Here is a 13,760-nt window from a genome sequence, read left to right as displayed (position 1 = left end):
TGAAATTTCTCTTTTTTCTGTAAGTGAAAAAAAGGAATATTATTCAATATAGTATGCATAAAAAGGCATATAAAAATATACTCCAAAGATCTTGATGGATTTTCAGGATTTCAGAAATAACCTTTATTCAACTTCATGAGGCATTAAAAGGGAGCAGAAACAAAAATGCTTTATAAGCTTGATCTGACTAATTTTGTAATTTGGACTTATTTGAGGCTGGGCAGAGTTTCTTCCTGAAAAAGCGGCTGTAGTTAGTGAGACCTGATAAAGTCATGCAACCTGAATTTAAACAGCCTGTGGGCATTATTTCTGCATTTTGCTCAGAGTGAATTTCATCACAGTTCAAAGAGCTCATACGACTCTTTATTAAATGATCACAACATGAAATTGTCTCATACTATCTGATTCACTAAGGTTTTTATTCTCATTTGCTCCTGTATTATTTTTCCACCATATTGTAATTAGTAAAATTAAGTAACAATTAAAACTCGTCAAACACTCTGTCCTTGACATGAATGAAGCCCAAGCTTCATGAAATGATGGAATCGCAACCATTTGTTTTCTTCAAGCAGCTTTAGAAGCACATAAAGAAGCCATTATATGAATTAAGTAATTATCTCTCTTTATTAATTAGATATTAAGAAATAAATTATTTCAAAAGTAAGATTTGGCAAGGAGCATGCTAATATAGACACACCATGCAGTGCTGAGTGACAGTGAAGAAAAATTATTACACTGACAGATATTTGACACCTATGTCTTTCTGTACAGCATCTCTAATAACAAGAAAAGATGGGAGATATTGCAGTATGTTCAGAAAGTACAACAGCACTGAGGTTGGTTTTGTTGTACATTGCACTTCAAGTAAAACAGCAGGATAGCAAGATTGTATTTTTAAAATGAAAAATAAAACAGCCTCTGAAGTGTTCAGTGACTCAGTCTGACATGAGAAATGGACTTAGTTTGTGAAGATTCAGAGCCCCTGAAAGTAGTGTTCTACCTGCTTTTTGTTACTAGAGAGAATAATCGTCTCTCAAGTCGTGAATAAAAACGTGACGGAAATTTATACAGTGTTATGACTTTCTATGCATGCTCAAGAGGTAAAAAGTTAGTCTGAATTTAGAAAATACAAAGCAGCGTAGCTTCTTGTTATATGACAACCGGTCCTGCCAGACTTACTCAGGTAATGGCAGAATCCCTGCAGCAGATTCCCCCATAAGGGGAAACTGGAAGAGCTGGCATCAGTGGCGAGTCTAGGCAGTTAGACTGGAAAATCCAGTGCCTCAAAGAAAAATGTTAGAGTAGGAATTTTTCCTAGGCCAGTTGCCTAGGCCTGCTGCCTACATGCCCAGACCTGGTGCCAGCAACTGTCCTCTTCTCCAACTGGGTCTGGATGTATTCAGAGCCATCCAGAATCAGAAAACAGACCAAGTGGCAGATCACAGGAATTTACAACAACAAAGTAATGAAGCTACATAAATATAAGGCAATGGAAAATCAGAAGTTCAGTGGCATTATTCAGTTTTTCAGAAATAAATGTTATTTATTTATCTGTATTTTCTCTAAGTCTCCACATGTCTAAAACCAGCATGTCTGCTTTATTTCTGTAAACCAAACACTGTGATATCCAAATGCACATGAATCCTAAGATTGTTATTCTCCCAAATCAGAAATTCAAATTTATGTAGCTGATTTATGAAAATTGATATTTGCTCTTTGAAAAATCAGATCTCTTTTAGCTGAAATTACGTTTCCCAAAACATTAGAGATCAGCATTGCCAAAATTTTTTAAAATAAAAAAAAATCCTTTTTACTTAAAAAATGAAAGTCTTGTTTGTACAGTGTCCACAGTGAAAAATAAAGCTGCTAGTTTAGATTATTTCCATCTTGCTAAATGGCAATTTTTTTTATAATCAAAAAATATAAATCTCAGATCTAGATTGCTCAGGTGGATAGTTCTCTGCTGTCTCTTAAAACAGAAGTGAAAATACCTTCTGTAGTCTTTTACACAGACAGATAACCCAGAATTTTGACCACCAGGGTCAGCTGTCCCAGCAGGGCACTCAGAGTACTTTGCTCCTCTCTTACTGAAAAGATCCTTATCATTTATTTTTCATCTCAGCAGACTCTAATTATTTTTAATTTCTTTGGCCTCTTGTTTGCCTTTTCCAAATACAAGTACCATATCTGTAAAACACCTTCTGATGAAAATCTAAGGTTGAGCTTGCCTTATGTCTTTTGAACAAGCACTGACTTCCCACATAGCCCTAGTGTATTTCAACACATCCTTTCTTGAAACATCTTTGTCTGAAAGTTCTTGATTTACATAATATATTTTCAAGGGCATAAAAAGGTGCAGCAAGCAAAGCCATAAGCTTTAGAAAGAACAGGCAAACAGTTCCTTCCTACTTTAGCAAGCACAAATCATGCACTACCTTGCCTTTCTGTCAAATTCAAGAACAGTAAATTTTTCATAGTAAACTCATTGAAGTGCCTATGCCCGGTTACCCAGCTTTTGTGTCAGAAGCTAAACTCAATAAAAGACATACTTTAAGCAAATAAAGCCACTCAAAATACATTATTTTTAAAATCAACCCACCAGAGGATAGCATGAATATTTACATCTTAATATGTGAATTTATTATTTACAAGTTTTATCTTTTAAACTTTTATATACAATCTGTAAGCTTCACCAATCTGGCCATTACATTTCTGAAATAAAGGCTACTTTACCAAGGCACATGAATGCCAGGATTGTTCTTGCTTCCTTGAGGCAGCATTTCCTATGAATCCATCAGCATTAAGAATTTAATCTATTTATGTCTTAAGTAAACCTTCTTTTATTTCAGCATTTGCAAACTTTCACAGTTAAGTGAAATTTTCCTTTATGAAATGTACAGACTTTCTACATAATGAGAAGCCCAAATTACAACTTGTTTTCAAAACTCTGTGATATTCACATTATTATCAGGGTCAGAATGCAGAATGTCATATGAAGAAAGGAAATGCCTGTGTCTTGTGCTCAAAGCCTGTCTGCCCTACTGGGCAGCTGTAACGGACGCTGATCCTTGTTAATTTAGGAAAATACTGAACAAAATGTTACAAGAATGCTTCTTGCACTTTGTGAGGACTTGGAATCACACATGCACTTTGGGTCTCTAATGGCTTTGGCAGGAATTGTGGGAAGCATAGCAGTGATTCCGGAAAGTAAGAAGTCAAGAGTAAGAAACATACTGGGATTGAGACAGATCTTGACATTGCACAAGTTATACTTCAGTAAGTGACAAGAATGACTATTCAGAGCCCAAAGATCCTTGGCTTCTCTTTTGATTTTTAGTCATTTTGCTCCAAACACGTATGAACAATACCTTATTGTAGGAAAGCTGAGAGGCAGTTTTCAACTCCAGAGAGTATGTGAAAGGGTAAAGGAAACTGATGCTAATAACAGAGAACCAGACTTGAGAAGCACTATGTGAACAGCCTCAAGGGACTTGACAGCAAATAGAGTCCTCAAGCGCAGCTATGCTGCAGGAGGAAATTAGGAGAAAAGTAAAGATTCAAAAGAGATACTAAAAATAACAAAAAAAAAAAAAAAAGCAAGTGTGGTGGGTTAACCTTGGCTGGCTGCTAGATGCCCACCAAGCTGCTCTATCACTCCCTTCCCTCAACTGGACAGGAGAAGAAAATACAGTTAAATGCTCATGGGTTACCATAAGGAATGGAAATCAATTACTTTTCATTTATTGTCATGGGCAAACCAGATTCATCTTAGGGGAAATAATTTAATTTATTGCCACTTAGGCAGAGTAGAATAATAAGAAATAAGAAGAAATCTAAAACATACTCCCCCCTCTTCTTCCCAGGCTCAAATTCATTTCCAAATCTTCTACATCCTCCTTCTGAGTGGTGCAGGGGGATCAGGAATGGGGGTGGTGGTGTGTTCATAGCACTTTACCTCTACCACTCCTTCCTTCTCACACTCTTCTCTGCTTCACTGTGTGGTCCCTAATCACAGTCCCTTGTGAACTTTTCCAATGTGAGTCCTTACCACAAGCTTCAGCTCTTCATGTTCTTCCCGAGTGTGGGTCCTTTCTATGGGGTGAAGTTCTTCAGGAAGAGACTGCTCCAGCGTGGGTCCCCCACAGGACCAGAGATCTTGCTACAAAATCTGCTCCAGCGTGGACTCCTGTCCCTGGGGCTGTTACCATAAAAGTCAGTCGGAGACTCTCTAAGACTCAATTTGAAGTTTCAGAAAGCAGGTACTCTTTATTGCAGTGCTGGGCGCAAACTCGGTTTCACGAAGGTGAGCATACCCGTTACTTGCTGTTTTCAGTTATATATTTAGCATACTCAGGCCTATTTACAGCTTTTCCAGGAAATTATTTACATATTCATGAGATTTCCAGGAACTAATTATAATATCTTTTTTCTAATTATGCATGTGTTTTCTTGCTGAGTGGGGTTCTGGTGGTGGCCGATAGTCTTCCTCACTGTGTTCGCTGACTGACCTCAGTGCTTGCACATGTTTGCAAGGTCCTAATGCTGAGTAAGCACTGGTATGTCCTTGCTTCTGTTCTGTTCCAGTCTCTGCTATCATGAACGTTAACATCCTTGGTTATCAGTCCCATGATGTTCCTTCCCCTGTCAGTAAGTTAGTACATGCCAGCAAGTTAGAACAACTTGCTGTACTTTACTGTGTTAAAGTCATGCACATTATTGTTAGTTTAAACCTATAATTTAAGCCTACAGGGCCACAGATCCTGACAGGACCCTGCCCCAGCTTGGGCTGCCCACAGGGTCAAAGCCTCCTTGGGCATTCCCCTTCTCTAGCATGGGATCCTCAGTGGGCTGCAGGATGAATCTGCTCTACCATGGACCTCCATGGGATGCAGGAGCACAGCCTGCCTCACCGTGGGCTGCACCATGGGCTGCAGGGGAATCTCTGTTCCAGCGCCAGGAGCACCTACTGCCCTCCTTCTTCACTGACCTCAGGATCTGAAGGACTGTTTCTCTCACATATTCTTATTCCTCCTTCTCACAGCTATTACACAACATTTTTTTCACCTTTTCTTTTTCTTATGTTATCCTAGATGTGCTACCAGTGTCACTGATGGGCTCAGATTTGGCCAGTGACTGGTCCACCTTGGAGACATCTGCAACTGTATCTGTTGGACATGGGGACAGCTTCTGGCATCTTCTCCCAGAAACCGCCCTTGCAGCCTCCACTCCACAGCTACAAAAACATTGCCACGTAAACCAAAGGGAAAAAAAGAAAAAATAAAAGATGCTGTGGACATGTGAAACTGTAAACAAGCAGAAATACTTCAGGTAACTTTGACTTTTATGAAATCAGCATCTTGCAACCAGCTCACCATTTTACTGTAGATCTTACAATGTTTGGCGTGGTTAGGCCCCCAGTTGTAGAGTCAAGCGTTAGTATGATTATCTTGGCTTTCACATCTGAAAAAAGTTTTTAACTATTAGAGCTATAGTAAAAAAACTGGAGGAAAAAATACTGCAGTGAAACCAGTTTCCTAATTCTAGAGATGTTAACTCCTACTGTTCCTCCTGTTTGGTGGGCTTGTGTGTGTTGAAAATTTCCAATCTATCTTTCACAGAAGTTTATTATAACTGTTTTGAATGTTGGGATATAATATTAATGAATAATTCATGACAGCAGATAATAATTTTAAACTACATGTTCTCTTTTCTGCATCTCTAGCTGCAACCTAGACAATGTGTTTGTGAAGAAATCAGAAACAAATTATTGTGAAGAAATCAATGCTGTCTTAGCAGTTCTTAAATAAGGCGTATATGTTACTTAAAATACATTATTACAGACTACTATAAAGTGCCTGGAGAGACAACTTCCCCCCTTTATTTTCACTGCAGATCTGTTATATTTCAGTGTGGGGTTCTGTGTTTCAAGGGTTTTTTTTCTTTTTACTCAGAATATATTTTGACAGCACTTCTAAATGTCTTCGAAAATGAACTCCTTTTCCTATGGATTTCTAATCACATAAATGCAGAAAACTGTTTGTCGTGGTTTAAACCAATCCACACAGGTCGTCCACTCACACCCCCCCCAGCCCTCCCCGCTCCCGGAGGGATGGGGAGGAGAATCAAGAGAATGTAGCTCCCGCGGGTTGAGGTAAGAACAGCCCAGTAACTAAGGTATAACACAAACCACTGCTGCTGCCACCAATAATATTGATAAGAGAAAATAACAAGAGAATACGATACCACCGCCGAACGAGTTCGACCCCCCAAAGAGAGAGTGTGCCCTTCTGGGTAACTCCCAGTTACCTCTCTGGGCATGACGTGCTGTGGTATGGAATACCTCTTTGTCTAGTTTGGGTCAGGTGTCCTGTCTCTGCTTCCTCCCAGCCTCCCCTCGTCCCCAGCAGAGCATGAGGCTCACAAAGTCCTCGGCCAGAATAAACATTACTTAACAACAATTAAAAACAATCGGTGTTATCAGCTCTCTGCCCAGGCTGGAAGTCAAAACACAGAGCTTGCACCAGTTACTAAGGAGCAAAACGGCTCCTGGTAAACCCAGGACACTGTTATATCTAATGTTCTATAAACAGCTTTGTTTTCATGGATTAGCATTTTGATTCTTCTAATCCTGCACTGATTTTCTGGCAATAATCTAACTGAAAATGTAATAAGTGGTTCTGGAGTTTGCAGCTTTTTCAACATCATTTCAGGAACCAGTTATTCTTTTTAAATGTTCTGAATAAAAGAAAGTGAATTAAACAAATTTTAAAACCATTGCTTAGGGAAAAAAATGTTCTGTTGGTGATTCCCCAGCGTCACATGGTTTCTCTGCACAGAGAAGTACATGAACAAAATGAGGAAGACAGCCCTTAATCATGAATCAGACAGGCCTGACCTTGTCTCAGGAGTTAAGATTAGATCAAGTGTGAGGGAGGATTTCCCAATTGTTTTTTTCGTGCGATTCCTATTTCTAGTGTATTGTCATCCATTTAGTGATTAGAAATTCTGTCACTTACAATTGCTGCCTAAATAAGGAATTACTTCAAACCAAGCAAGTGATTTAACATAGTCTTGCTTCAAAAGAACAATTCAACAACAGCTGAAGCCTTGATGGAAAAACAAACCTACAAACACAGTAGCTGAAATCCAACATCTTCAGTGTAGGCTGGGTTTGTTATGTGGAAAAAGTCCTCCTAATAGCAATAAAAAGCCTTTCAAGAAGGATTTACTTATACTTTAATTAAGCAAGTGTATTCATAGGTGTACTATCACAAGGCAGTTCATATTAATTTTGATAATAATACAACTGTTTGCAGCTGTCTTGAAAAGTTAGTTTTCATCCACATGTGGTATATGCACATGTTTTCATTGTAAATCCTGGTGTTTTGCTAAGGGACAAGGGAACCAACAGGATTTTGAAGTTAAATTCATTTTGTCATGTCATGAGATCTTCCAGGAGTATGTTTTTCTTGATATGCCACTGCCATCATTACCTTTTCTTGAAATATCTTATTCTGATTGTTTAATTAGCATAAGGCTTATCCAAGTGTCTTAACAGCACTAAAGATGTTATTATGCTCCAAGGTTTTCATATTGTGTAAACCATTTCTCCTCTCCTCCTGTAAACCAAGTCATCCTTCAACTAAACAAAAAAGTTGGGCTGAACTGACAGCTCTGATTGATAACTGCAAATCCCACCCTTCCTTCTCTCCCACTTTAACACACCTGTTTTAAATGATTGTTTTCCCAATAACTGTGATGAAGAAACCACTGGAATAAGTGAGGCTGAGCAGATATGAACAAAACTTGACTTCATAGATCCTTTCCATCTCATAGTGTGAAGAGTTAATGCTAATCAGCAGTTCCAGCATAGTTTGAACACCGGATGTGTTTTGTTTGCCTGCAGCTAGGATCACCTCTGAATACATGAGTCAGGGAGATCAGAGATGAAGGTGACGGCGAAAGGTGGTATTTTCCTGTTCTATGTACTTTATTAATGTTTGAAGAAAGCTGAAAGCTTAGTTACATGACCTATAGTAGAAGAGCTTCTTCTGTATTCAGGTGTGATCAGTAAAGAGAAGCTAGGTGCTTTAATTCAGTGAGAGCTGGGGGCAATTGCTGAAATTAAAACTTTAATTTGGGGTGTCCAAGTTGCAATTTCTATTCTAAATTATACAAACCAAAATCCAAGTAAGCCCACAAACCCTGTCTGTATAGACCAAAATGGGTGCAATAAAATATTATCTTTGGAGGAATATGTCAATATGTTTCTTGTCTGTAGGGAAATAAATTATTTTCGTTAGAGCAGAATCTTCAATCCACAATAGTAAGTCCAACACCTAGTGTAGCTAGAAATGGACTGTGATTTCTCCAATTCAGTTGGCATATCAAATTAATACACTTAAATAAATTCTCACTTTATTTATTTAAAAGATCAATTGTAAGGAAAACCCTGAAATTCTCTCTGACAACAGGAGTTCATCTGAAAAAGGATACAGTAAAAGGTGTCCCAAAGCCTCTTAGATTTGAAATGCAGTCTGGAAAAACATGTTCACAGATGATTAACAGAAAAATTCCCGATCTGAATCTAGGTGTTATCCTACAGTATTCCATGTCATTTTACGGAGCTTTTAGCTTATTCTGCTTTACATGGAGTGGAAGGTGTTAAAAATGCAGTGCAGAAAAGCTCTGGAACATTCATTTTCTATAGCTCTGGTCTTAGAAATAAATCGAAACAGTAGAGGATTAATCCATTGTTTATAATTCAGTGTGAATTATACCGGTAGAGGATTAAGATGATATTGTTCTATTTTAAATCATAGAGATATAATGATTATAGTAATTTAACTGACTGCTGATGGCATGCAGAAGAAACAAATCATAGCTTTAGAGCTGCAGTTAGACTCGCTAAGCAGAACTGTTCTGGTTTGTGGTGTCTGCCACCAGACACCACATCTTCCTGGTGAGGATGAGTAATATTCTGGGGAAGTGTACCACCACCACTGGCAGTCCATGGCACCTTTCAACTGTAGGAAGTACTGCTGCCACCAGTCTAGACAGGCATGTAGAAGGGAGGAAGGAAAGAGGAAAAGGTGCAAAGGAGGGGCCCAGCTACAAAGGAAGGTACAACAAATACAACTGTGGTTTACCACTATTACAGTAACACAGACACACCAGCATGGACCTTAATAAAACTTTCGCTGAAAAAATACAAGAATCCTCAGCCTTTGCACATACACACAGTAGGTTTACAGCCAAAGAAGACAGCTGCTATGAACTGAGATCTGAAAGGGAAGAGCTGCACACAAAACTTAAGAAGGAAGGAAACTCACAGCAATGAGAAACAGAGCAGGTTTGATATAGGCAGTAAAAATAGGCAGTCATCTCCTGTTAGTAAATATGTGTTCTTCTGCCAAGGTGAGCTTCTTCACAGCTATTCTAAAGTCTCAGATCCTTCTCTTCAGAGTATTTTTACTTTGCAGTATGACAGTTAAGTCCCGGTGTTTTAGACAGCAGAGCAGTGAAATAGGACAGGCTGAGAAAGAGTCTGGACTTTGATCCCCAGTCTCTAACATTACAGCCTTAACCACCAGGCTCCTACACAAAAGGAAAGCATTTTTGTCAAGAGCACAACAGCCTGGCACTGGAGCTTAGGTTCATCCCATGCACTAAGCCGCGTGCTAGTGTAATGAATCTAACTATACAGGCTGTTCTGGAGCCTGAAATCTCAAAATATGATTTATAATCTGGTTGTATGTGAGAATATGGAGAACTGTCTCTAGGACTATTTATGTTTCTTGTTCTTAGCTTCTTACCTAAAATTTAAGTAGCTGATGTTGAGAGGAACTTTATTTCAGTTGTTAAATTGTTTGAATTTGTTTTAGAAAGCTGACCATGTTTTTGAATTCCAGTCTTCCAGGTCCATAAGCAAGTATCTAACCTAGTAGTCTGATACCAAACTCACTTAGCACTCAGAAAAATTGTTACTTTGAAGCTGTGAAGTGATTTTGGACACAACAGGCACTTCTATGAGAATGTCCTCTGAATAACAGTCAGAATAGTAAACATAATGTTTGGAACTGTATTGAATTCTTAATCCTGCAAGAGAGGTTGCTGAGGTAAGATATGACAGTGTTCTGTAAGCAGCAGATAAAAGTGAATTGCTCTTTCTGCCAACAGAGAAATGAAATCTATTATCCCTTAGAGTGGAATAAAAAAAAATCCAAAACCGAACAAAAATTCTGCGGGTATCCTCCTGTCATTTCAACTCATTTCGCTTTGGGGCAGTCTGAACAGTAGTTTGACTAAGAAAATTATGAGATACAAATATTTGGCAGGATATGTCTTGCATGCAGATGTTCCTATTGTTGCCTGCTGCTTGGCACTCCAATGTTGATTTGTTATGTAGATGTGCCTCTTTTCATGTAGTGGATCAGGAATCTCTACCCCTAGAGACTGTGACAGGTTGGGTGGGTTAATTAACGGAGTCACAAAGAGTTTCTTCATGAACACAGATGAATGAAAGTTGAGTATGCCACTTGGTCAAATATCTTATTTTATTCTGAATTACAAAACAGAGCCACATGGGATGCTTAGTAGTAGAGTGAAGTCTTTTACTGTTTTAGGGGTTTATTTCACATGGACTCACAATTAGTCAAGAGTCTCAAGACCTTAAGAGTGTGGTTTTGTGATGAATTTTAAATTTTACCACCTATTTTGATTTTCTTAGAAGGGGAAGAGAAAAATCCTACAAAAATAAGGGAAGTATTTGGGAAATATTCAGGTAGCCTTCAAATGATCCGTTAATATTCACAACTAATCCCCACCAACTTTTTTTCCAATTTGTTTTTTTTTCTACTATTTTTTAACCTTTAAAAAAAGCAAAATAACTTTTATTTGATTTAAAATAGACCCTTCTTGTATATGAATAATTGTTCTCTTTCTGTACCTGATTTTAATTTTCATATTTAGCATTCATATTTTTTTAACCTGTCATCCCCCAGTTTCTTTCTACAAAGAATTCTGGCTTTCTCCAACTTAATTCTTATTATTTTTCTGCACAACAGCATGTTTTCCTAATGTTTTCCTTATTCTCTTTTGTATTGCAGTAGTCTTTGTCCTCTTTTCCTCCTTACTGGTATGATGTTTTGCTACTTATTCTCACTGACCTCATTGAATCTCCCTGAGTTCACACAGTCATGCTTCCCTTAGTTTTAATTCCTGAAAAGGATCTCAGTATTTCTGGCCAGGATAACTTGACCGCTATATGAGTCCCTGATGGGAAGGATGCCATAAATGTAGCACTGATATTAATAATGAAATGTGTTGACAGTATCACCAGAAGCTCTTTCAGACCATTGCTACACAAAATATCCTCTGGACTTTTCCCACTAAAATATCTTCTTCCAGTTTGTATCCTCTTGCTTTTTAAGTCCATGACGACCAATACCTTGATTCTTAATCTTATCCCAGAAATATCTGAAGGGTCAAAGACTGGAGAAAGCACAAAGAAGGTAGAGGGTGCCATTGAGGAATAGTGCCACTGTGAGGTACATAAGAAGATACAGAATAAACTCAGTTTGAGGTGAGGGAACAGGAAATTAGGCTTCCTTATCCTGTGGGAGACTAGAGCAGAGAATTATGCTATGCATGTATTTAAGGATGAAATATTGTAACATTTAGCTTCTCTTCCCCATCTTCCTCTTGATTTTGAACTCAACTATCTCATGATCACTACTGTACAAACTGTTATCTACAACCACATTTACCACTGGGGCTTTGTGAACAGAAATTCGAATAGACATCACAAAGATTTTACAACTGGCCCATGATAACTGTGGAGAATCAAAACACAAAGTACAGAATTACAAGAGTAATTCTTTATACCTGTGCATGAGGTGTCCCATTCAAATTGAGGCACACCAAGTGCAGTTTTAGACATGGTTCTCACCCCTTTCAAGGGTTCAGGTAGAACATGATTTGACCATTTACTGCTTAGCACATATATATTATATTTTAAAGCTCAAGAAATCTAATACAATTTCATATTATTAAGAAAGTTCGTAACATTTCAAACTCTAAAGACTAATTTGTGCAATTGTTAGGGAATGACATAGACCTGTCTGGCTTCTATAACTTTTATACTAGAAAATTTTCACCAACAGGATCTAAAGATTTCTTGGACTGTTTGCACAGAATTATCTTACTCTCTCACCAACAACCTCACACAGGGACATGAGTTTATAATCAGGACTTCTGTACTAATTTTGATGATATCTGCTCATATTTCAAGTCAGACTTTATTCACACTAGTATTGCCCAGAGAGACCCTTAAAGTGGTCTGAATCACTACAGAGAGAAGGAGGAACAAAACTACTTATACAGGAAATTCTTTCCTGTTAGGGTGGTGAGGCACTGGAATCGGTTGCTCAGGGAGGTTGTGAGTGCTCCATCCCTGGCGGTGTTCAAGGCCAGGTTGGATGAAGCCTTGTGTGGGATGGTTTAGTGTGAGGTGTCCCTGTCCATGGCAAGGGGGTTGGAACTAGATGATCTTGAGGTCCTTTCCAACCCTAACTATTCTATGATTCTATCACATATAGGAGGAAATTTAGCAACCTACTGCACTGCTGAAATACATTGGAATTCCAGAATCTAAATTTCCTTACTTGCTTAAAAGCACAGCTGCCTTGCCTATGATGAATATGTGCCTGTCTGTTGTACACTGAGATCCTGAAAAGTCCTGGATTTTTGTGAACCTCTATAGATCATCCAAAGTTAATACATCACTAATCTGTCATAAGTACTTTTCCTCATAAATATGTATGTAGGTTTGTCCATATAAGCAACCTGAGTACGCATGCAGGATTGTAGATTTAATCATCTCTTCAAGAAGAGTGTAAATTCCTCTCACCAAGACAGCCTTAACTATCTGTTTGAAACCAAAGTCTCAAGCATGACCATGCTTATGTCACTGTTCACTCTAGCCCCATTATTTAAGAGGTCCCAGTGCAGTTATACTGCTCTTTTACTATGATTCTTCTCTCTTTTTCTCTTTTAGTGGTGTGTTATCATGCCTTTAAGACTGTAATTTGGTAATTAATAGTTCTTATATTATGCTATGCTGTAAGATTAAATCCAGCAGTTTCCTGAGTTAGTGGAAAATAGAGTTTTACAGTCTTCAATTTGCATTCTGCTATTCCAAATTCTTTCACAAGTCAGGGATCTAAATTGTCTTGCCTATTGTTTTTAAACTCTTGAAGCAATAAAATAGCAATAAGGCAATGACCTTGCTGAGTAAGCAGTAAACTGTTTTGAGAAGTCATTACGGTAATAACATTTATCTATGTGTTCCCAGGGAGAACATATTTCAACAGAAGTAAATTATACTGTCACTTGCTCATCTATTTGAAAGAAAAACTTGTTCCCAACACACTCCAGCAACTTGCTGGGCTATGTCATGGTCTGTTATTTTCAAACAGTTTTATGACTAATTAAGTTTCCCTCCAGTTCTACCCTTGGAGAAAGCCATTATAGATATAGATATATAGTGTCATTTCAGCAAATACACAGTCTAGAGAGAAAAAAATGTGTTAGCATGGAAAGATGTATCTTTCTATACAGATATTCTAGCTTTGTGGTTTTTTTAACCAAGTATGCTTCAGTGAAATCATAAATTTGACATTCAAACTCTAATTTCTTCCCACCTTTCTACATGGTCTTGGTATGTGAGACTAGAGACTAACTAAACATCTTGGATGCTC

The 13,760-nt window shown here is 38.1% G+C and overlaps 1 protein-coding gene across 6 annotated transcripts in view; it reads right to left on the bottom strand.

Annotated features, from left to right (window-relative positions):
- Positions 1-13,760, bottom strand: part of CD36 (CD36 molecule (CD36 blood group)) — a 54,929-nt gene that overhangs the window by 38,506 nt on the left and 2,663 nt on the right. For 5 of the 6 annotated variants that reach the window (XM_065667101.1, XM_065667111.1, XM_065667061.1 and 2 more), the window contains exon 1: positions 4,049-4,834. The exons of the other annotated variant lie outside the window; for it this stretch is intronic. The gene's annotated coding sequence lies outside the window, so the exon portion shown is untranslated. Of the gene's footprint in view, positions 1-4,048; positions 4,835-13,760 lie in introns of those variants that run through there. 6 annotated transcript variants of the gene reach the window in all.

The sequence above is a fragment of the Lathamus discolor genome, chromosome 1 (assembly GCF_037157495.1).
Source record: "Lathamus discolor isolate bLatDis1 chromosome 1, bLatDis1.hap1, whole genome shotgun sequence".
Classification (NCBI taxonomy): domain Eukaryota; kingdom Metazoa; phylum Chordata; class Aves; order Psittaciformes; family Psittacidae; genus Lathamus; species Lathamus discolor.
Note: the sequence above shows the minus strand (reverse complement) of the source record. Positions and strands in the feature narration are given on the sequence as shown.